Genomic DNA, 22,750 nt, shown 5'->3' with positions numbered 1-22,750 from the left:
AAACACTCATTTGGCCTAACCCCAATAAACCTTTTTTGCCTAATGAGCCTGTCTAGTTTTATATCTCAAACACTCCCAAGAGCAAATTGTAACACAGTAGTGATTTGAGGACGCAAAAAAGTAGAGTGGGCAAAGTCCACATTTTGAAATCAATTGCCTAGAGTTTGAATTTTCTCTTTCCAACAGCTGTCTCTATGATCTCAAAAGAAGTGCTATAATGACTTGAACAAATGTTGTCTCCTAATACAGAATTGCTGGAAAATTAGCAGTAATCCCATTGGAGTATATCATGCTGTGTCTTGTTTATTATAGATTTTAATAAAAATACTTCTATTATTTTGCTTGTTTTACTGATTGATAATTAACATAGTTTGCCTATTTTAGAACTAAAAACTTAATAATATTTCCTAACTTCAAACTTCTAAATAATTTCTAATTGTAGAAAAAGAATAAAGTTCATATTCCATAGGCTAGCATCTTTAAATGCTCTTTAAGACCTGACTTCTGCCTATGTATTTGTTTTATGTGTTTCTGTGCTCTCATTAACAAGATAACTTGACATTTATTCAAAACTTCCATATGTATGTGAATTTGGTTACCTAGAATTTTGTCTTGAAAACTTGTCTATCTAGTGAAATTTCTTGTGTCTTTCAAAACCTGGCTTACATAATTCTCTTGTTAATATATCTGCTATCACATAAAATTAACTGCTGGTATTAGAGTATACATATGATGTATATGATGTGTGTATGTATATATATATATATATATATATATATATATATATATATATACTCATATACATGCAGGTAAACTCTGAGACTCTTTAGGTCAAGTATAATGTTATGCATTTTGCTTTCAAGCCATACATATTGTCTCATCTGAATTTTAAAATATTAAATCACAAGCTGGGGATGTATTCCTGTGGTAGAGCAGTTGCCTGGCATGCGTGAAGCCCTGAGTTCCAGCCCCAGCACTGAAAAAAAAAATTGAGTCACCCAAAATCTGATAGGTAAAATATTGCCTCCTATTCTTTATAATTAATAAACAACCTGACTTTGTGGAATGCTGTCCTTGAAGACTTCTGAAACTAGATCTATGTTCATAGTAAAGAGTGATATTATTAGTTGTTTGTTTTTCAAGAATATTTTTAGTATGAATCTGGAAATAATATTTGTTCCCCACTTCTTTTTACTTTTCCATTGCTGTTGTGTATATAAGAACTTAAATTTGCCCAAATCTTCTAAGGTCACCTCTGGAAGATTCAACTTTTGAGTTTAAATATATTCCCTTTATGCAAAGAAATTTATGACTCTGTTTATGGACTGCAAATATGGGTTGGCATTATTTCTAAATCTGTTTAATTTGTATAACTCAATTTACTCATTAAACAAAATGTGTTTCAAATTCAACTACAATGAAATCACCACAATAAATTTTAGAACCCCAAACTAGAAATGATTACTTGCCAATCTCAATTTTCTTATATTTAGTCACCTGTTTATATATTTTCTGTTCTTGTATATTTACCCATTCTGGACACTTTCATATAAATGGAATCATAAACTATAAGCAACATGTGACCAGAATGTTTCACTTAGAATAGTGTTTCAAGATTCATCCACATTGCTGTACCAGAATTTCATTCCTATTTGTGATTAAGTACTGTTCCATTATATGTATGCATCACATATTTTAATTTTTTTTACCAGTTTATGGAAATTTGAATTGTTTTTACCTTTTCTATATTTAATAATGGTACATAATATTTGTGTATTAACTTTTACATGGTAGAGGAACAGAATTAGCAGGAAGTGTAATTATAAAAAGGGGATTCAGGTCTTTTGGGTATAGTCCGAGAAGGAGAATAGCTGGGTCAAGTGATGGTTCCATTCCCAGCTTTCCAAGGAATCTCCATACTGCCTTCCAAATTGGCTGCACTAATTTGCAGTCCTACCAGCAATGTACAGGTGTACATTTTTCCCCACATCCTTACCAGCACTTGTTATTGTTTGACTTCATAATGGCTGCCATTCTTAAGATGGCATCTTAAAGTGGTTTTAATTTGCATTTCTCTGATTGCTAAAGATGGTGAGCATTTTTTAATGTAATTGTTGATTGATTGTATATCCTTCTCTGTGAAGTGTCTGTTTAGAACCTTGGCCCATTTGCTGATTGGGTTATTTATTTTTTTGTTGTTTAACTTTTTGAGTTCTTTGTATACTCTGGAGATTAGTGCTCTATCTGAAGTGTGAGGGGTAAAAATTTGTTCCCAGGATGTAGGCTCCCTATTTACCTCACTTATTATTTCTCTTGCTGAGAAAAAACGTTTTAATTTGAATACGTCCCATTTGTTGATTCTTAATTTTAACTCTTGTGCTACAGGTGTCCTATTAAGGAATTTGGAGCCCAACCCCATTAGATGGAGATTAGGGCCAACTTTTTCTTCTATTAGATGCAGAATCTCTGGTTTGATACCAAAAGACCTAAAAAGAGCATACTACAGGGATACAGCTACATCAATGTTCATAGCAGCACAATTCACAATAGCTAGATTGTGAAACCAACCTAGATGCCCTTCAATAGATGAATGGATTAAAAAAAGTTACATTTATACACAATGGAATATCACTCAGCACTAAAAAATAACAAAATCATGGCATTTGCAGGGAAATGAATGACATTAGAGCAGATTATGCTAAGTGAAGTTAGCCAATCCCTAAAAAACAAATGCCGAATGTCTTCTCTGATATAAGGGAGGTGACTCAAAACAGAGTAGGGAGGAAGTGCATGAAAAGAAGATTACCACTAAACAAGGAAGAGAGGTGGGAGGGAATGGGAGGGAGAAGGGGAATTGCATGGAATATGGAAGGAGACCCTCATTGTTACACAAAATACATATACATATACGATGGTGTGAGGGGGAAGGGGAAAAAAGAGAGATAGAGATAAGTGTCACAGCAGAATGGGTAGAGAGAGGTGATGGGAGGTGATGGAAGGGGAGGGAAAGATAGGGAGGGCAGCAGAATACAGCTGACACTAGTATTGCTGTATGTATATACATGGCTGTATAACCAATGTGATCCTGCAATCTGTACATGTGGAAAAATGAGAATGCATACCCTATTTGAATCAAATGTATGATATGTCAAGATCATTGTATTGTCTTGAGCAACTAATAAAAAAAATTAAAAAAAAATAGTAAAAAGGGGATTCATTAGGTTGGCTTACATGATCAGAAGCTGGATAGCCCACATAACCATCTGCAGGCTGGAGGCTGGAAGAACCAGTAACTGTGCAGCCCAAGAAGATAAAGCCCCAGAACAAGAGGGACCAACAGTGCTACCCTAGTCTGAGACCAAAGGCTTCTGGAGAATCACTGGCAGAGTCTGCTTTGGAAGAGTGAAGAAGCCAGACTCTGATATCCTCAGACAATCACAGCAGCAATCAAGAACCCCTTCTAGAAGAATTGAGCTTGTATCTGCTGCTGCTTTCTTTCTCTTCCAACCATCATCTTATTGGACAGTGCTGCCCCTGCTTAAGGAGGGTCTCCATTTCAGTTGACTATCCCACATGCCAATTATGCCAGGACTCGCCTTCATTGACACACAGATAAACCTCTTAATCTTTGTCATCTCTTAACCCAATCAAGCTGACAATTTAAATTGTCCATTATACATGGCAAATGTTTTTTTTTTTTTTTTTTTTTTTCCTTTTTTTTTCTCTTGGATATCTGATTAGGAGAATTTCTAGTTCAAATAACTGTATGGTTAATTTCTAGAAGAGCTTCCGACTGTTTCTGAAATGGCTATACCACTTTACATTTCCACCAGCAATGGAAGAATATTCTAATTCTCCATATTCTCACCACCACCTTTAATTATCTAATGTTTATATTGTAATATTTGTTAGAATTATAATTATTTATTAGAATATTACGAATTATTTTTAGATCCATGAGTGGGTGTGAAGTAGTATGTCACTAAAGTTTTATTTGCATTTCTCTAATAAATAATGATCTTCATGTGATTATTGGCTATTTGTATACTTTCTTTGAATAAATCACTCTTCACACCAATTTTTAGTTGGATTATTTGTCTATTATTGAGTTTTAAGAACTTTTGTAAGTTCTAAATATATATATTTTACTAGATATTTGTTTTGAAAATATTTTTCCTCCCCCATAAATTTTCTTTCCACTGTCTTAATTGTGTCCTTTGAAGCATAATTTTTAATCTTAATTTTAATTAGGCTATTTTTCCTCTGTTGCTTGTAATTTTGATCTCACATTTAAAAAACCATCGCCAAATCGATGGTCTTAAAGTTCTACCACTGTTTCCTTCCAATTCCTTTTTAGTCTTACTGCTTACATTTAGTTCTGGTTAATTCTAATTATTGCACATGGCATAAAAAAGGGGTCTGAGTTTTGGTGAGTTTATAAGGAAAAATGTATCCTAGCATTTCTTTTCAAGTTGCCCATCTAAACATTAGATCCTGTTATTAAGTTAAAAAAAATATTGAAAAAGAACTTTAAAATGTATTAAAACTTTATTTTGTTCATTTACACTTAGAAATTAAATTGAAAGAAATACATGTATTTGAAAACTAAATGATCAGGTATTGAATATATGTTCACCATTAGCATTATAACTTTGCAAAAATTAAGCAATTTATCTGAGCTTAAAATTTCCTCTTTAAAAACAGATATTATAATGAATATATCATACATTATACTGAGGATTAAATAATATAATTTCTGCTAAATATCTAATATAGTTCCTGTAATAAATAGAACCAACATTAGTTCTTATTTTCATCCTCTTTTGGCCATCATTTTTCTATTCTACTACTCTTAGATCCCTACATTCTTCAACGTCTTCTCTGCAAGCATTGACTTCACTGATGCTCTTCCCACAGCTCTGACACATTTAATGTGTCATAATTGATAGTAAGGTTAAATTATGTACTTAGCAGCAGAGACTAATAATGAAAAAGTTCTTAGAAAGTGAAAATACCAACATGAGCCTTGAAAATATGAACAATTTCAAAGTTACACCAGGAAAAAAAGAACATAAGACAAAATAAAATATTAAACTGAAAGCTGTTCTGTTTTCATGTATTACATATGTATGAGTTCCCATTATGCTTCCAACTTTGTTCAGTACTGTCATATAGCCTGAGTAAAGAATGCATTGTCCTTGTCCTCCTGGATCTTGCAATAATGCAACACAACTTTATAATAAAAGTGTAGGTCATTGGAAGTAATGTAATTTTCTAACTCATCATGGAATATCAATTATAATCTAGTGTTTTAGGGAAAAAAGTGTTTTTAGTCAGTTTCCCAGCCTATTTTTCCTCATGGTCTGAAACCTTAAAGATAACCAATGAGTAAATAAAATACCAATAAATCATTTGGATAACCATTTACTTGTTCAGGAAGCTGAATCTATGGTAAAAAAAAAATGGCAATGTGAAATTTACAGTCTTATCTTATTACACTAATCATATTTTTAAGTTTATTTTTTTCTCTTTTTTGTCATATTTTCTTTAATAATTTAATATTTATATTAATTTAATATTACTTATTTATATACATATTTTGTAACATGGAAGCCATAAGAAAGAATGTAATCCTGTCATTTATACCAAAATAAATGGAACTGGAGGACTTATGTTTAGTGAAATATGTCAGACAAACAAAAAAACAAGATCCAATCTACCCTCACCTCTTCCACCCACCTGATGCCCTTCTTTTTTTTTCTCTTTTTATCACAACCTTCCACTACAAATTCATTCAAATACACCTAATACTGAAAGAAATAACAAAAAGGGATCAAGTTTCTCAAAAATGTTCACATTGAACTATTGCAAGTGAATAGAACTGAGATATGAGGTGGAGATTCAAGAACCAAGGATCAGTAACTGCAAAAATATCTGACACTTGGAGTTTGTAAATATGTCATGAAGAAAGAAGAATTTCTAAAGGATATAGAACAGAGAGTTGGAACTTCTTTTAAATTTCAATGACGCTATAATATTAGAGTAGGTCTATGGAATTACTGACTTTGAGGACACATATCCAGTATTACTTTTGCCATCCACTCCCCTGACATTCTTTAATTGAGTCAGTATGTGCAATGAGGCCTGTGACTGAAACCATGTAATCTTTACACCCTACTTAGGACATAGGAGGATGAGGGGAGATAGAACTTCTTCTTCACCCTAAGTGTGTCTTCAAATTGTCATAGCGTAAGTCTTTTGAACCTCCTCCAAAGATAATTATTTATCAGAGGAATCTTTATAACTAATCATAATTAACATTTTTTGAGAAATTTCCTTTCCCATTGTCCTTAAATTGATCTGCTATTTGTAAGCCTCCTCTAGATCAAAGGAAAGCTTGTTTGATTTATTTACATGATGCAAAATCATGACTGGGGTAAGTGTGGGTGAAAAAAATACATCTAGCATCATGATCCCTTCTTAACCTCCACACATAGCAAATCTCTGCTTTCTTTTTATGACCAAACTCACTTGCAAAGAAAATTCAAAGGAAGAAACAACAAGAGATGGAGGTTGGAAGTGTTGTTAAAATAGAACTTGATGAGCTCTTTTGAAGGTGTCAATTGATCTCTCTGAATTTTTCAGGACAGTGTCATATGATCAGTTCCCCAAGTCTTAACAGAGAAAAAGAAAATAAACAGACTGTTTAAGGGAAAGAGCCCTTTGGAACAAAACAACAGAATTTGAGTTTGCCCTCACATCTTACTAATTGTCAGCCTTGTTTAAGCTGGTTTTTCCTCCATGTCCTCATTTCTAAATGAAGTATACCAAAATTTCCTCAGGAAGATGACTTTATGGATTACTAGTGATCATACATATGAAACTATAGGTTGAGAGTTTGCAAATAGGACATATTCTTCCTCTTTTCTCAGGCATACAGACCTCGTACATACAATACAATAGATAAACCAAGTCTGATGAAACCAAACTATTAAGTTGCTTTTGCTCTCTGCAGACCACCCAGCTAGCTGCAATGAGTACATGCAAATTGTTTCTTATCCATAAACATTTGTCACTTATGGCAATTAGGCCAACTAAATTTGGTTTGTCCATAACAGAGCCATATGCACTTAATCAATATGTGCAGAACTCAAATTTGAGGATGCCTATGGTGAAAATAATGTTACAATGATCTAATCTTCATAACTTTTGTTTAATATTTGTAGGACATGTGTGTGTTTGTCTATATATGTAAACATACATAAATTAGATGCATTAATATATATTTTCCTTTAATACATTCTTACTTATATAATTTATTCAATATTACATAGCATGTGAAATGCATTAATATATTACATATACACAAATATCTGCTTAATTGGCATTGCAATTTTACTGAGTCATTTGCAAGTTTCTATATAGCATTCTTTAGCTTAATCAGACAAAATCTGCTAAACCAAAAACAACTATGTAGAAGTAGAATAGAATCAAAGAGGTACATATTTCCTGTGGAATACTAATAACCATCTTTCTATATATGTGATTGCTAATACTTCTTTTAACTGTGAAAGATATTCACAAAATATAACAAGACCATGGTTATCAGCATTCAAGGTCCAAAAAGTTAATAACACCTGGCACTAGGTGTTTTCAGGATAGTAATGCAATATGCCCTGAAAATAAGCCTATGAATGAACTGTAATAGATAAAATTACATAAAGAGGTCATTTAGCTTCAAATATCAATACTCCAATATAGTTTATGGTAAAATATGAAATTAGAATTATGATCAAAATATCTAATTTTGACAGATCCAAAAATTCCAAATTGTATAAAATTTCAACTTTTGCATAAAAAACTTACTTCATTCTTGTTTATAGAAATACAAAATTTGACACATGGCAAAAATACACTATGAACATTTCAGCCACAAAATAAAAGGATTTAATTACTACATATCTCCTATCAAAAACATGTCACAGATGTTCATCTTAAAATGCATATTTTTAAATTAGAATTTTGTTCAAATAAAAGTGATTCATCTTCGACTCCCAGGTCCTAGACAAATTGTGTGATTCGTACATGGTAATCAGTCACCATTTTAATTAGAAGTTGTCATTCACCCCAGCACACCAATCTCTGGGAGCGATCAAGTAACGTTTTGTACAGCTGCTCCCGTGCTTTGCCTGTCATCTTGGCCTGACTTTGAATTTCTTTCCCCACCTTTTCCTCTCCTTTAGATAACCCCCCTCCTTCTTTCCTCACTCCCACTGAGCTGTCAAGAGTAGAAATACTGTGATATGAAATCATTGTCTCTATGACTCTAAAAAAAAAAAGGAGAGCTTGCACTAGATTTTGATCAAAGAGAATCATTTATAAGATAGATGCAGCCTAAAACCTCAGGGAGTGTTATTTTCCCTCCAAAGCATCAGGATTATGTGAAATAACAAAGACAAAGAAACATTTTTAATCCTTTTTTTTCTCTTAACTGCATGATTGAGGTTTATACTATACAATGCTTCTCATTTTTGTTGCTTTGCTATTCAGCACAATTTCAGAAAGATGTCACCTATGAACATATAACTCAAGTTTTAAAAAAATAAGGTAAGGATGAGGGATATACAAAGTATAGTTCTGACTTTTATTAGCAGCAATGACTGAATAATGAAAATAAAGCTATAACTTATTTTACAGAGGCAGGAGGAGTTCAGGAGGAGATCCATAATGTTGGCATTATCATGTAATGATGAAAATTGGGTAGATTTCTTAGTTCTTTGCAATTATCTTGCCACCATCCTTACATGGATGTGTTTATTTAAAAAAAAATTGGTACATAATCATTACATAGAATAGCGAGTTCCATTATGGCATGCTCATTTGTAAACAGGACAATTTGATTAATTTCATTCACTAGTACCTGCCTTTATCGTCCCCTTCACCCTTCCCTAACCCCCTTCTTCTATATTATTGGTCTTCCTTCTTTGTTCATTAGGGCCTCCTTTTCCTCCTTTTCTCTTCTGGCTTCTACATCTGATAGAAAGTACATGACCCTTGACTTTCTGAACCTGACTTATTTTCTTTAACATGATGCCCTCCAGTTCCATTTATTAATCTGCAAATGACAGAATTCCATTCTTTTTTATGGATGAATAAAACTCCCATATATTATATATTATATCATATACATACATGTTACATTTTCTTTGTCCATTCATCTGTGGAAGACACCTAGACTGATTTGCTACCTCAACTGTGTAAATTCTGCTTCTATAAAAGTGAATATGCATGTATCTCTAAAGTATGCTGACTTTCATTCTTTCGGATAACTACCAAGGAGTGGTATAACTTAGTCATATGATGGCTCCATCGTTAGTCTTTTGAAGAAGTTGCTTACAGATTTTCATAGTGGTAACATTGATTTATATTCCCAGAAAAAGTGTATGTTCCTTTTGTTTCACATCCGCACGAATATTTAATGTAATTCGTATTGTTGATGCCATTTGTACTTCTTTTAAGAAGTGTCTTGTTTGATTAGTTTGTACATTTATTGAATGGGTTATTTGCAGGGGGGTATAAAGATTTTGGAATTTTATTAATAGATTCTGGTTATTAATCCTCTTCCAGAATAATACCTGGCAAAGATTTTCTCCAATTGTTTAGTTTCATTTTTAGGCTGTTATTATTTTTTCTTTTTTATGCAGAAGATTTTGAGTTGTATGCCATACTATTTGGTGATTCTTGACATTATTTCCTGAGTTATAGGAATCCTATAACTTCCTTCCTTTGAGAAGGTTGTTTTCTATGCCTATATACTAAAGTGTTCCCCTTATGTATTTTCCTACCAATTGCAAATTTTCTAGTCTTATTACTAAATCTTCAACACACTTTGAGTTGATTATTGTGCACGGTAAGAGTTAGGGATGTAGTTTTAGTCTTTTACATATTGATAGCCATTTTATCTGGTACCATTTCTTAAATAGACTATCTTTTTCTTCAACATAGGTATAATACCTTTGTCAAGAATCAGATAAATATAGATGTTTGAATGTGACTCTGTGACTTTTATTCTGTTTCCTTGATCTACATATATATTTTTTTAAGTTACTGCTATGTTGTTTTTCTTGCTATTGGTCTGTAGTATAATTTGAAGTTGTGTAATATGATGCATCCATTATTGCTCTTTTTGTTCAAGATCAATGCTTTGGTTATTCTGAGTAATTGTTTTTTCATGTGAATTTTAGGATTGTCTTGTTATTTCTAGTTAGTTCTCTGAAGAATGTCATTGGTATTTTGATGGGGATTGCATTAAATATTCATGTCACTTATGGTAGTATGGCTATTCCATCTAAACAATATTAATCTTACATATCTATATGTGTAGGGAGTCTTTACATCTTCTGGTGTTATTTTGTTTGTTTGTTTTTGTTAGAGTTCTATAATTTTCCTTATAGAAGTGTTTCACCTCTTTGGTTAGATTTGTTTCTAATTATTTCACTGCAGAAGGTAGTTAAAGAAAACCTGAAGAAAGAAGAAAATTATAAAAAAATAACCAAGATAATATATAAAAGAATGCTATCATTTGAAGAGTATGTGAGCAAATGAGAATTAGGATTAAATCAGATGAAAAAACAATTACAGAAAGTAATACAGATCTCTATATAATCATACTGAATGCAAATGATCTAAATTTTCAATTAAAAGACAAAAGATTACAGATTTGATTAAAAAACAGTTATATATTTCCTTAAGAAACAAATATCACAGGCATACACATCCATAGACTAAAAGAGAAATGATAGAAAATGACATGCTATGCAATCAGAACCTGAAGGCAAGCAGAAATAGTTACCTATCCAAAAAAAGCAGATTTGAAAGTCACAATTAGTCAGAAGAGACAAAGAATATTAATTCATATTGGTAAAGGAAACATTCAAAAAATAAGATATAATAATAGTAAAGACATATGCCTTAAATATCAGTGTCCCTAGTTAGATAAAACTAGTAGTATTTAGCATAAAGGCTCAGATATGGTCCAATGAAATAATTCTGGGTGACTTCAGTATGCTGTCTCACCAATAGATAGATCATCCAGTCATAAAATCAACAAATTTACTACAGGATAAAAACATGTTATAGATCAAATGGAGTTTCTAGACATTTGCAGAATATTTCCTGTAACAGATGAACATACTTTGCAGTTGCTAGAGGAACTTTCCCCAAAGTAGATCATATTTTAGGTCAGAAAGTAATCTAAGCAAATAAAAAAAAAGTAGTTGCAATAATTTCTTAATCTTATAATATTATAATAAGTGAAATTTGATGTCAACAGTGAGAAAAACTATATAAAAACATTGAGAATGAACACTACACATTTGAATGATGGGTAGATCAGGGGAGAACTTTTTAAAATTCTCATAATCAAATGAGAACAGAAATGGCAATATATCAGCAACTCTAGGGTACAATGAAGGCAGTTCAAAAAAGAAAGTTTAATGTTATCAATGCCTACAAAAAAATATCAAAAGGTTCCAGATAAATAACCTAATGAAACATTGCATGGTCTTAGAAATAATAGAACAAACCAAGTTCAAAACCAGTACAGAGAAAGAAATGTAAGAATTAAAGTTAAAATTAATGAAATGCAGAATCAAAGTACAGATCAATAAGGATCAATAAAACAAAGAGTTAGTTCCCTGAAAAGAAAAACAAGATTGATAAACTCTTTGCCAAACTAATGAACAGAGAGAGAATATCCAAATTTATAAAATTAGAGACAGAAAAGTATATTTCACTACATATACCATTGAATTTCAGAGTAATATTACAGACTATTATTTTTAATAAATTGGAAAATATAGAAGAAATTAATAGTTTTCTAAATACATGAGACTTACCAAAATTGAATCTTAAAAATTCAGAAAATTTAAAAAGACTAACAAGAAGAAATGAGATTGAAACATAATAAAATTCTTTAACAAAGAAAAACCAAGGACTAGAAGGATTCTTATCTGAATTCTACCAGGTGTTTAAGGAAGAGCTAATGCCAATATTTCTCAAAGTATTCCATTAAATAGAAATAGAGGAACAGTCTTATGTTCATTCTAAGAAGACAATATCTACCTGATAACAAAACCAGCCTGGTGGTTGTTATGGTTTGGATGTGAGGTGTCCAATAAAAGCTCATGTGTGAGAAGATGCAAGAAGGTTCAGTGAAGAAATGATTGGGTTGTGAGAGTCTTAACCCAATCAGTGAATTAAATTCTGATGGCATTAACTGAGTGGTAACTAGAGGCAAGGGTGTGGCTGGAGGAAGTGGTTAATTAGGGACTTGGCTATGGGGTATATATATTTGTATCTGAAGAATGGAGTCTCTCTCTGCACTTCTTGATCACCATGATATGAGCTACTTCCCTCTGCCACACACTCCACCATGATGTTCAGTCTCATCTTGAGCTTTGAGAAATGAAGCCAACCTTCTCTAGACTAAAACCTCTGAAACTTTAAGCCATAAAGTAAGAGCCATCAAATAAACTTTCATCCTCTGTAGTTGTTCTGGTCAGATCCTTTAATCACAGCAGCAAAAAAGCTGCTGTGATTAAGGAAAGTTTGTGCATGCCTGTAATCCCAGCAATTTGTGAGGCTGAGACAGGAGGACTGTGAGTTCAATGTCAGCCTCAGCCACTTGGTGTGAGACCCTCAGAAATTTAGTAAGACCTTGCTTTAAAAAAAAAAAAAAAGATTACATAGTCATCTCAAAAGATGATGAAAGAGTCTTTGACAAAATTCAGTACCTAATCCTAATAATAAGCACTGAAGAAACGAGGGATAGAAAAACTTACCTCAACATCATAAAAGTTAGCAGAGACAAACTCAAAGCCCCTATCATGCTTAATTGGGAAGAACTGCAAGTATTCCTCTGAAGTCAGGAAAATACAAGGATGTTCACTGTCACTTTTCATATTAAACTTTAAGTGGGAGCAATTAAGCAAGAGAAGAAAATAAAATGGATACAAATAAGTAGAGAAGAAGTCAAATTACCACTGTTTGTAGGTGATACGGCCCTATACTTAGAAGATCCAAAAAGCTGCGCCAGAAAACTTATAGAGCTGATAAACAATTCAGCAAAGCAGTGAGATACAAAGTCAGCATATGAAAGTCAAAAGATTTTCTATACATCTGTAATGAATCTACTGAGAAAGAAATTAGGAATACAATTTATTCACAATACCTTCAAAAATAATATAGGAATAAATGTAACAAGGACATACTTATATTGTGACACATAGTTACAGTCTTTGTCTATGTATTAACACAGGCAGGGGCTAATGTTTATGTGAGAGAACAGACCAATGTACTTGACTTTAAGAGAGAATGGTGGTTGTTGTGACCACTAAGGTGAGTGCTTTAACACTAAGGTCATAGCCCAAGTCAAGAGGTTTTCCCACCATTCTCCGTGCTAGGCACTGAACACTGCAATTCAGATGGTTCCTTCACTTGTAAATATTAAAACAACCAGGGATACTGTCACCAACTTCCATTTCTCATTAATGATGATGATAAAAGTGAATAATAGAAACACAGACCATTTTTATTTCTGATTTTTATGGAACACTATTGTTTCTTTCTTGGATGTGAAAAGTGACATTTTAAAAAGAAGGAAAAGAGATAGTTTGCATAATGGTACTCTGAACCCAGATTTTGAAGTGCGTATTTATTTATATTTTGGTTTTGAAAATGTAATCATTTCCTCAGTCTCTGGGCACATATACAGGAAACGATACATTCATTCATAGTTTATTCATTTAATTTTTAGCTTTATAAAAGTCTACCCATTGCCATAGGCTCTGGGTAAATATAAAACATTAAATATACAATAGCAAAATCAAAGTTAAACAATAAAAGCAAATTTACAGAAATGGTTTGACTTTGAAATCTTGAAGGTGAAGTAGCCAAGATGTTTTCAGATTAATATTATAAAGGCAGTAATATAAATTACTACTTAAATTGTGTGTGTGTGTGTGTGTGTGTGTGTGAGAGAGAGAGAGAGAGAGAGAGAGAGAGAGAGAGAGAGAGAGAAGAGAGAGAATGAAAAAGCAAATAATGGATGAAACCAAGGAAGGGAGGTAAGTGAAAGGAGAAAGACGGATCAGTAGGATGAGGAGGAAAAACTAAGAAATTGTTGCACTCTGCAGATTGGAAATTATCTGAACTAGCCCTGTGACTTTGTGTGCTAATGGCAGTTGATATGTGATATGCATATGGACTGTGATTTTAAGAGGCTTATTGAATATGTATTGGTAACTGTCAAATCTAATTATTATAGGATGCTATGTGTGGCAGAACTGGAATGTGGGACTTCTTTTCAGAGATTGCTCAGAGTCCTAAAGGCCAGGAAAGGGATGGCCAGTTGCAACTTATGTAGAAAATTCAGTACTCAAACAACACTGGAAAACACAAATTGAAATTCCAAGCTCAAGAACTGTATGGAGAAGTCATGTTTGGAATCACAGAATGAAGTAAAAACAATACAAAGTAGGACAGGAGAATATATGTTTTCTCAATAGTGTTCCAGTGCATGTTAGTATATTTCTTATTATTGTTACATGAAAAGGAATGAACCATGCAGGTTTGTAACTCTTCTCTAAATGCTGTGAAATTCCTGACTTACAAAATGTTCATACAAAATTAAATGTTTTGGATAAAGTTTGCAAATGCAATGTTTTAAAAATCTCATGGCTTTTGAAACTTTGGTCAAAATAAAAATATTTATTTGAAGTTTTAAGTGTGTGAGTGGAAAATACATGTGCACAAAGGAATATCTCAAATGCAAAGGAGGAAAAAAAAGATATATAGAGATAAGAGACTCATAAAAAAGTGTATATTTCTTTTAAAAAATATTTGCCCTTAATTAATGTTGTGTATGCTATGTGGTAGTTCTTCACATATTCTATTGCTTCAAGAGCCTTACTCTTTAAAACTGTAGGTGGAAGGAGTTGGCAAGGCAATGGCACTCTGTACTTACTGAGAGAAATTCCCTCAGAGTTCATTAATTATTGTTCTCAGGAAGAAAAGAATTTCTGGCCTGAGAACAAGACACAACTGTGATAATAATTATGAAGGTATCACAGTACCAAGGTCATGGTATCACTGAGACCGCCCACTCTCTTTTTCCTGTGTATAGCCTTCCAGTGAGTCTGGGTGTTCCCTCTACCACAGTACACAGAAAAAAATGAGAATACATATTGGAATAAAGTGTGAAAATTTTTGTCTGAATTTCTTTCTTCAGAACATCATGTTTTTTTTTTAATGTAGAACTCTAATAAAAAGATGTATTCTATCATCTGAAAGGACAAAAGAGAGGAATTCAGCCTAAAATCGTGAAATATGGAGGCTTATGTAAAGTAGAAATGTAAATTTCCCAGCCATGAGGATTATTATGTAATAAGAAGGTTTATCAAGAGAAGTTGAAGAATAGCTTTCCTTGGAGGCCTTTCCAAATGATTTCTTTTTTTTCCTGAGCATTAATTCCCACCTCTTCAAAAATAGGTGTTTTTTTTTTTTGCATAAATATCTGGATTTAATTGAATAAACTACTTTTGAGATAAACTGAAACAAATAAAATAAAAGTTTGCTCCTTCTACTTTATTAAAAAAAAATTGGCCTGACTTTTAGTTTTAATGGTGTCTCCTGTAAGTAATTTTAAAGCATGTAATGTTACCCAGGGACTTAACTGAAGCTCTTTCCAGCAACTAATACTGATGCTAATCATTTGTTGTCTACTTTAGTTAGGTTTGTGCCTCCTACAAATCTTGACCTTGGATTATTTTACTGCATAAGTAATAAGTATTAAATTTATTCTGTGTCATATTTCTACTAATGCTTACAAAATAGGATTTATTCATATTACTGACAGATTGATGAGGTAAACTTGTCCTGAATTATGCAGTTTTATTTCAATACATGCTTTTAAATTTGAAATGGGGATCTCAACCATTTTTATTTTCCTTTTAGTATTAGAATATTGACTTTGGATGACTGTGTGTATGGCTGGACGAGGAGCCGTTGTGACCAGAAAGCTCTGCTTTGATTTGACATTGAAGACAAATATTGACTTTCCATTTTCAGTCTTCTTGGACTTTACCATCCCTCTGTTCAAATAAATTTCTCTACCTCACTGTTACTATAAGTGAGCTTCTTCTAGCTACCCAATTGATAGATTTGCACAGTTAAGTAATCATTTAATTGAATATATACCCATATATATCTTATTTGTATGCATAGATATAAACATTTTTCCAAAAACAATGGTAGTTATCAATAAACAGATATCTATAATTAAAAAATTCTGAATATAAGCAATATGAGGAAACTTGCTCAACTTAATATATGTTCATCTATAAAATAAATAAATAAATAAATAAAACTATAGGCAATATATTTAATGGAGAAACACTAAATGACTTTCCCCTCAGATTTGGAGCAGGTTTTGGATGTCCATGATCTTCATCAGTCTGAACTGCTATGAAAAATACACCATAAACTGGATAGCTTATACACCAAACATTTATTTATCACTTATCTGGAGGTTGGGGAATCCAAGATTATGGTGTCAGTAATCTGCATATTGGTGAAGGCCCTCTATCTGGTTTGTAGATGGCTGTCTTCTGGTTGTAATCTCACAGGACAGAACAGAAAGACAGAAAACAAACTCTTTCATCTCTGTTCTCATAAAAGCTCAATGCCTTTCATGAGGGCTCCATTCTCATCTAAATAACTTCCCAAAAGCTACATTGGAGATTAGACTTCAACATAGGAATTTGGGAAAGAAGCACTCAGTCCACAGTACCCATTTCACTACTTTCATTCAATAATGTATTCAAGATCTGAGTCAAGACAATAAGTTTGGAAAAAGAATTTTAAAAGCCCAATAAACACAAAAGAAAGAAATACATTTTTGTTTACTTACATAAAATAATAATTGCAATGATAGTAAAGTCCTTTTTTAAGAGAGAGAGAGAGCGAGAGAATATTAATATTTATTTTTCAGTTTTTGACGGATACAACATCTTTATTTGTATGTGGTGCTGAGGATGGAACCCAGGCCACACACATGCGAGGAGAGCGCGCTACTGCTTGAGCCACATCCCCAGCCCAAAATCTTAATTTTTATGTGATTATTTAAGAACCCCCCCAAAAAATTACACAAAATGTCTGTTGATAATAAGAGAAATTAACAAGGTTATAGGATTCAAGAAGGATATATAAAAGTTGATTGTATTTCCATATGCTTGCAGGGAACAATAGGAAATGAAATTGAGGAAGTGATAAATCTAACAAAATAGATATGCATGCTGAAAATAACATAACATTCCTGAGATAATCTAAAGAACTAGGTTGGGGCAAATACTTTACTTGAGTATAACTATTACAGTGGAAATTATTCCAAATTAGTCTATAGATTAAAATTAATTTTCTTCTAGAAATTAACTGGGTATTTTATAAAAATTTACAAACTGGTAACCAAAATTTAGAATAAAATTTTGAAAACTTAGAAGAGGCAAAACCAATTTGATAATAGAGAAAAAAGTTAGAATATACATTAATCATTTTAAGACTAACTGTAATGAAATAGCAATTAAGACAATTTAGTGTCAGTGTAGTGTACTGTCAATTCCAGTATGAACTGATATATGAATGAAACGGAATAAAGTATCTCAAAATAGACTAACACAGATATGACCAATTGTTTCTTGAAAAAAATATTCAAGTCATTTCCATGAGAAATGATAATATTTTCAACATTCACTGTCCAAATGATTGAACATCTCTCTGCATAAAATAAACTTCAGATCTTATACCAGACACAAACATTTATTCAAAATGGATTATAGTACTAAATGTTTAAAGCTAATATTAAAGAGCATTTAGAAGACAATATGGGAGAATACATTTACAAGTTTGGGTAGCATAATAATGTGAGCTATGAAATAAATATATGTATAGTATATTACATATAGTATTATTATATAGTATATAGTATGTATATATATGTATGTATTATATATAGTATGTATGTGTGTGTGTGTGTGTGTGTGTGTGTGTATATATATATATATATATATATATATATATATATATATATAGTATGTATTATACACACACACAATTTTGATACATTTCCACTGATGAAACTATGACTTCAATTAAAGAATGAACACTTCAATCACTTTTCAATGTTTCCTGGTGGCCCTTTGTAAATTTCTTTTGAACTGCCTAACTCTTTTCTGAAGTAGTTTACCATTTTGCATTTTTCCAGAACAGTAAGAGAGCTTTAATTTCTTCACATAATTGTTAAATCTTCATATGGTCAATCATTTTCATTTTAGTCATTCTATAGATTCAGAGTTGTGTTACCTCATTGTGGTTTTAATTGAATTTTCATATAATAATTCTGAGCACATTTTCAAAAGCACAATTTCTAACTCTAAGTCTACTATGGTAAGGTGCTCATTCAAATCATTTGCTCATTTTTATATTAGATAGTTTATTATTGTACTGAGTTTAAATTATATATATATATATATATATATATATATATATATATATATATATATATATATATATATATATCTGCATGTAAGACATTTGTCTATTACATCAAAGCCCTCCTTGTGATTTGGGAAAGACTTAATTTTAAAGACTTTCACATAGACATCTGTACAAACAGTTGTTTCTTGTTTCTTGTTTTTGTTTTTAAATTTTTACAATAAATAAAAACCTTCTCAGAAGGAGAGAGAGATTGTGTGTGTTATGTGGCTTTTTTTTATCATTTATTTACCCTATGATGGAATCTACTGTGGCCACAGAATACTGATATGCAGTTGTTAATACACTCATGGAACACTCAGTTTTCTTTCATTTGCTAAGTGGCTGAAGAGCTAATTATAATATTTTATTTGAAATTCATATGTTGACTTCTTCCATGTGTTTCCAATAATAGCAATATTGAAGCTATTTTTAGAATCTCCTAATATTTTAATTTTTAACAGAATAGTATAGAAATTATTTTCACAAAGTAATTTTATTTTTAGTTGTAATCATTGTTATTGTTAACTCTGAACATAGATATATGTTCAACAAATAGTGCTAAGTTTTTATATATGTTAGGTAAATAGAGCTATTTTAACTATAGGTAGCCATTCCCATAATCTTTGAAATACACAATATCACCAAACGTCAGCTACTTAAGTTAAAAAGTGATATTAATTGGTCTCATAATCTAAATAATAATAAATAATAATATTCTTAAGCAGCAAGCAATTTTATGAACTTGAATAAAAACATAAAACTTTCCCTAAAACAAATACAGAAATAATTTTGATTGACACATTTACTTGGAAAATGAAGGTAAAAACAAGTGATGAAATGAGAAAAAGGAAAAAAATTGTTACTATTTGAATGAGTTTTAATTTAAATTTTATTTGATTAACATTTCAATTGACATGTAATTGTACCTTTTTATGAAGCATGGAATGGTATTTTGATTTGGCCAGTAGACAAAAGTGGTACTCTAAATAGAAATAGTTTTTTTTTTTCTTGTTGTTGGTTCTTTTTAGTTATACATAAAGTTAGGATTCATTTTGACATAATTATACAAGCCTGGAATATTATTTGTTCTAATTCAGTCCCCAGTACTTCTTCTTCCCCTCCCCTCATTCCTCTCCCTGTTCCCTTCTCTCTACTATTCTTTCTGCTATTTACTTTCAGATTGGGGGGGGGGGTTGTTTTGTGTTGTTTTTTTTTTTTTCAATTAGTGTCTTGGGGTTACATATGGTGGGAGATTCACTGTAGTGTATTCACATGTACATAGGAAAGTTAGGTCAGAATCATATCATTGTTCTTTCCTTACTACTTCTCTCTTCCCTGTCCTCCAATCCCCTTCCTGTACTCCACTGATCTTTCTTTCCTTTTTTTTTTTTTTTAATCACTCCACTCTTATTTTGATTAGCTTCCACATATCAGAGAAAACATTAACTCTTTGACTTTTTGGGACTGACTTACTTCATTTAGCATGATAGTCTCCAGTTCCATCCATTTCCATCAAAAGAAATAGCTTTTAAATGATTGAGCATAATGTTTACAGCCTTGGCAAAATCAAAAGCAATTCTTGTTTTGACATAATTTTTATTATTTTATTATTAACAAGGTACGAGACTCAGAAAACCAAGAGTAGAATGTATTCTTTCATATGTGGAAGCTGGAGAAAAATAAGGGGTAAAACGTGGATCTCATGAAAATAGAAGGGAAATCAGTGGAATAGAAAATGGGATACATGGGGAGGGAGCCAGGAGGGGATAAGAAAGGAATGGTGGGATAAAATTGACCAAATCATGTTATATACATGTAAGAATATGTACAATGAATTCTACATTTATGTTTTTCTATAAAAAACAAATTTTAGAAAAATAAATATAAGGATACCAGAGGAGTAGAGGAATGGGGACAAGGAAGTAGAAGAGAGGTAAAGAAGTGCTACCCTGCACTGAAATGGAGCAAATTATACCCCATGCATATAGACTCTGTGAAATGAACCTCACTGTTTTTTACAACTATAATGCACTATAAAGACTTTTATTTAAAAAAAGGATTAGATGTAAGTTTGAGGAGATCACTAAAAAAATCAGTCCAAGGGTTTGATGCTGCATTTTTCTTTACATAAAAATGAAATAATATTTTGAACCATTTAGATATGACCTATGAAATTTCAGTTCTTTTATGTAAGAAGTTTTCTCTCCCAAGTTCATTGTCAGTATTGCATCAACTCAAGTTGGGAGGATAATGACAGGGAAGGAACTTGTGAAGGTCATTGTCTAGCAACTAACCTTTGAGGAGAGGGCAGACAAAGAGCTTTCTCTAGGGTCATGACAAGAAAGAATGGTTGACATGTTAAAAATAATTCCTCTATGGAAAAATCATGGACTGAGATATGTTAGGCTTTGAACAGTAATAATTGATTTAATCCTCCTTCCTCTGAGTTTCTGGAAAAGTCTTTGATTTCCTGGTACAGGCAAAAGAAAAGGCTTTGCTTGACCCCTTCTCTCCCCATCACTTCTCCCTGCCCAGATGACTAGCTCTCTTGAGATTCAGAAGAAATAAATATGAACGGCAGAACTTAAGCATGGAAAGAACTTTGGTCACTAACAGTATGTTTTGTGGTACTGTGATCTGGACTTTTATTCTGTGAAATATACATTTTTAGCAATTACATTAGGATTACTTGATAGACGACAGATAACTTTTAACTGGTATATCACCATACTAATTTATGCAATTTATAGTCCTAAGCCAGAAAAGAGTAATATTCACTTAATATTGATAAATTTTTAAAAACATTTCAAGGTAATTTTACTTAAATCAAGAATACATTAAGTAATGAGTTGGTGTTATTTTATTTATTGCATATGCTCAGGCAAGAAGAGCCATCACTTTCTTTTAAGGAGTTAATTTCAGAGGCTAAAGTAACAGCATTAAAAAAAATTGAATTTTCCTTATACACACTGAGTATCCTTAAAACCCAGAGAGGGATTAACTTGTCCTCAGAATAGAGTGAACTAAGAATCTAAAATTCAATTTCTACTTCTGTATTTTTCATTCTGCTTATATCATAAATCTCCTCATTTTTTCTCTCTTTGCAACTAATGAAAACTTCTTCACAGTCCATATACATAATGCAGACATTGCAAAATTCTGGGAGTGTTTCCCTTACTGTCTGGCCACTCAGAGACAGATCCATCCTTCTCTCTGTATTATATGATTTTAAATTCCTGGAAGATGATTATTTCAGTCAGGTGATCAATTTGATTTAGATAGCTACAGTTGGACCAAATTTCAGAGACAGAAAACTCACAATGTAAACTGGCTCCATAAAAAGGAAAGAAATATTTTGCTGTTCACTGTTCATTGGTAAACATCATCAAAATGTTTTCCTTCTAACCTCATAAATGTTGGAGAATCCCTCTGGGCTTATTCTTCTTCATAAGGAGACTTGATCCTTAGGCAAAAATAAATTAACAGCCTTCTCCGGTTCTCACGTATCACTCATATTTTCAAAATGGCTTATGTGATGGAAAACTATAAGAGGAGAAGGAAGAGCATGTGTGACTATTTTCATTCTCCTGATTGTAAACTCCCTGCTCTTCTCTGCTTCTGTTTCCATGTTGCAAGCATACTCAGACCACAATGAGTCTTGAATTCTTTTCCATGGCTTCATTTAGCTTTGAAAAAACAGGAAGGCAACAATCCCTATTGCTGTGTTCTGCGTGTTTATTAGTTCTATTATGTAAGTGTTAGATTATGCTCAGTTTTCATTGACACATGGAATAAAATAACACTGAATTTAAAATATTGTTTATTTATTTCACATATTAAAATTAAGATAAAAGCAGTTATGCTCTTTTTTGTTCGCTCTGCACTCTCAGAGATCTGGTCTTCTTGGAATTTAATTCTCTAAAATCCCAAGATGTAGCTTTAAATCTCATCAACCAATATGAGGCTTGAGTTGCCACATCATAGATGTATTGTATAGAGAAAAGTCAAAAGGAGAAATAGTAATAAAAGTTTTGAGTCTATTACAAAGCACTTCTATGTTAAGCCATTGATTAGCACATTGTTACCTGGTAACAAAAAGAATCTATGAAATGTTTGTGTGTGTGTCTATGTGTGTGTGTGTGTGTGTGTGTGTGTGTGT

This window comes from Marmota flaviventris, chromosome 9, assembly GCF_047511675.1.
Source record: "Marmota flaviventris isolate mMarFla1 chromosome 9, mMarFla1.hap1, whole genome shotgun sequence".
Taxonomy (NCBI): Eukaryota; Metazoa; Chordata; class Mammalia; order Rodentia; family Sciuridae; genus Marmota; species Marmota flaviventris.
The sequence above is the reverse complement of the archived record's forward strand: the minus strand, read 5'-3'. Positions refer to the sequence as shown.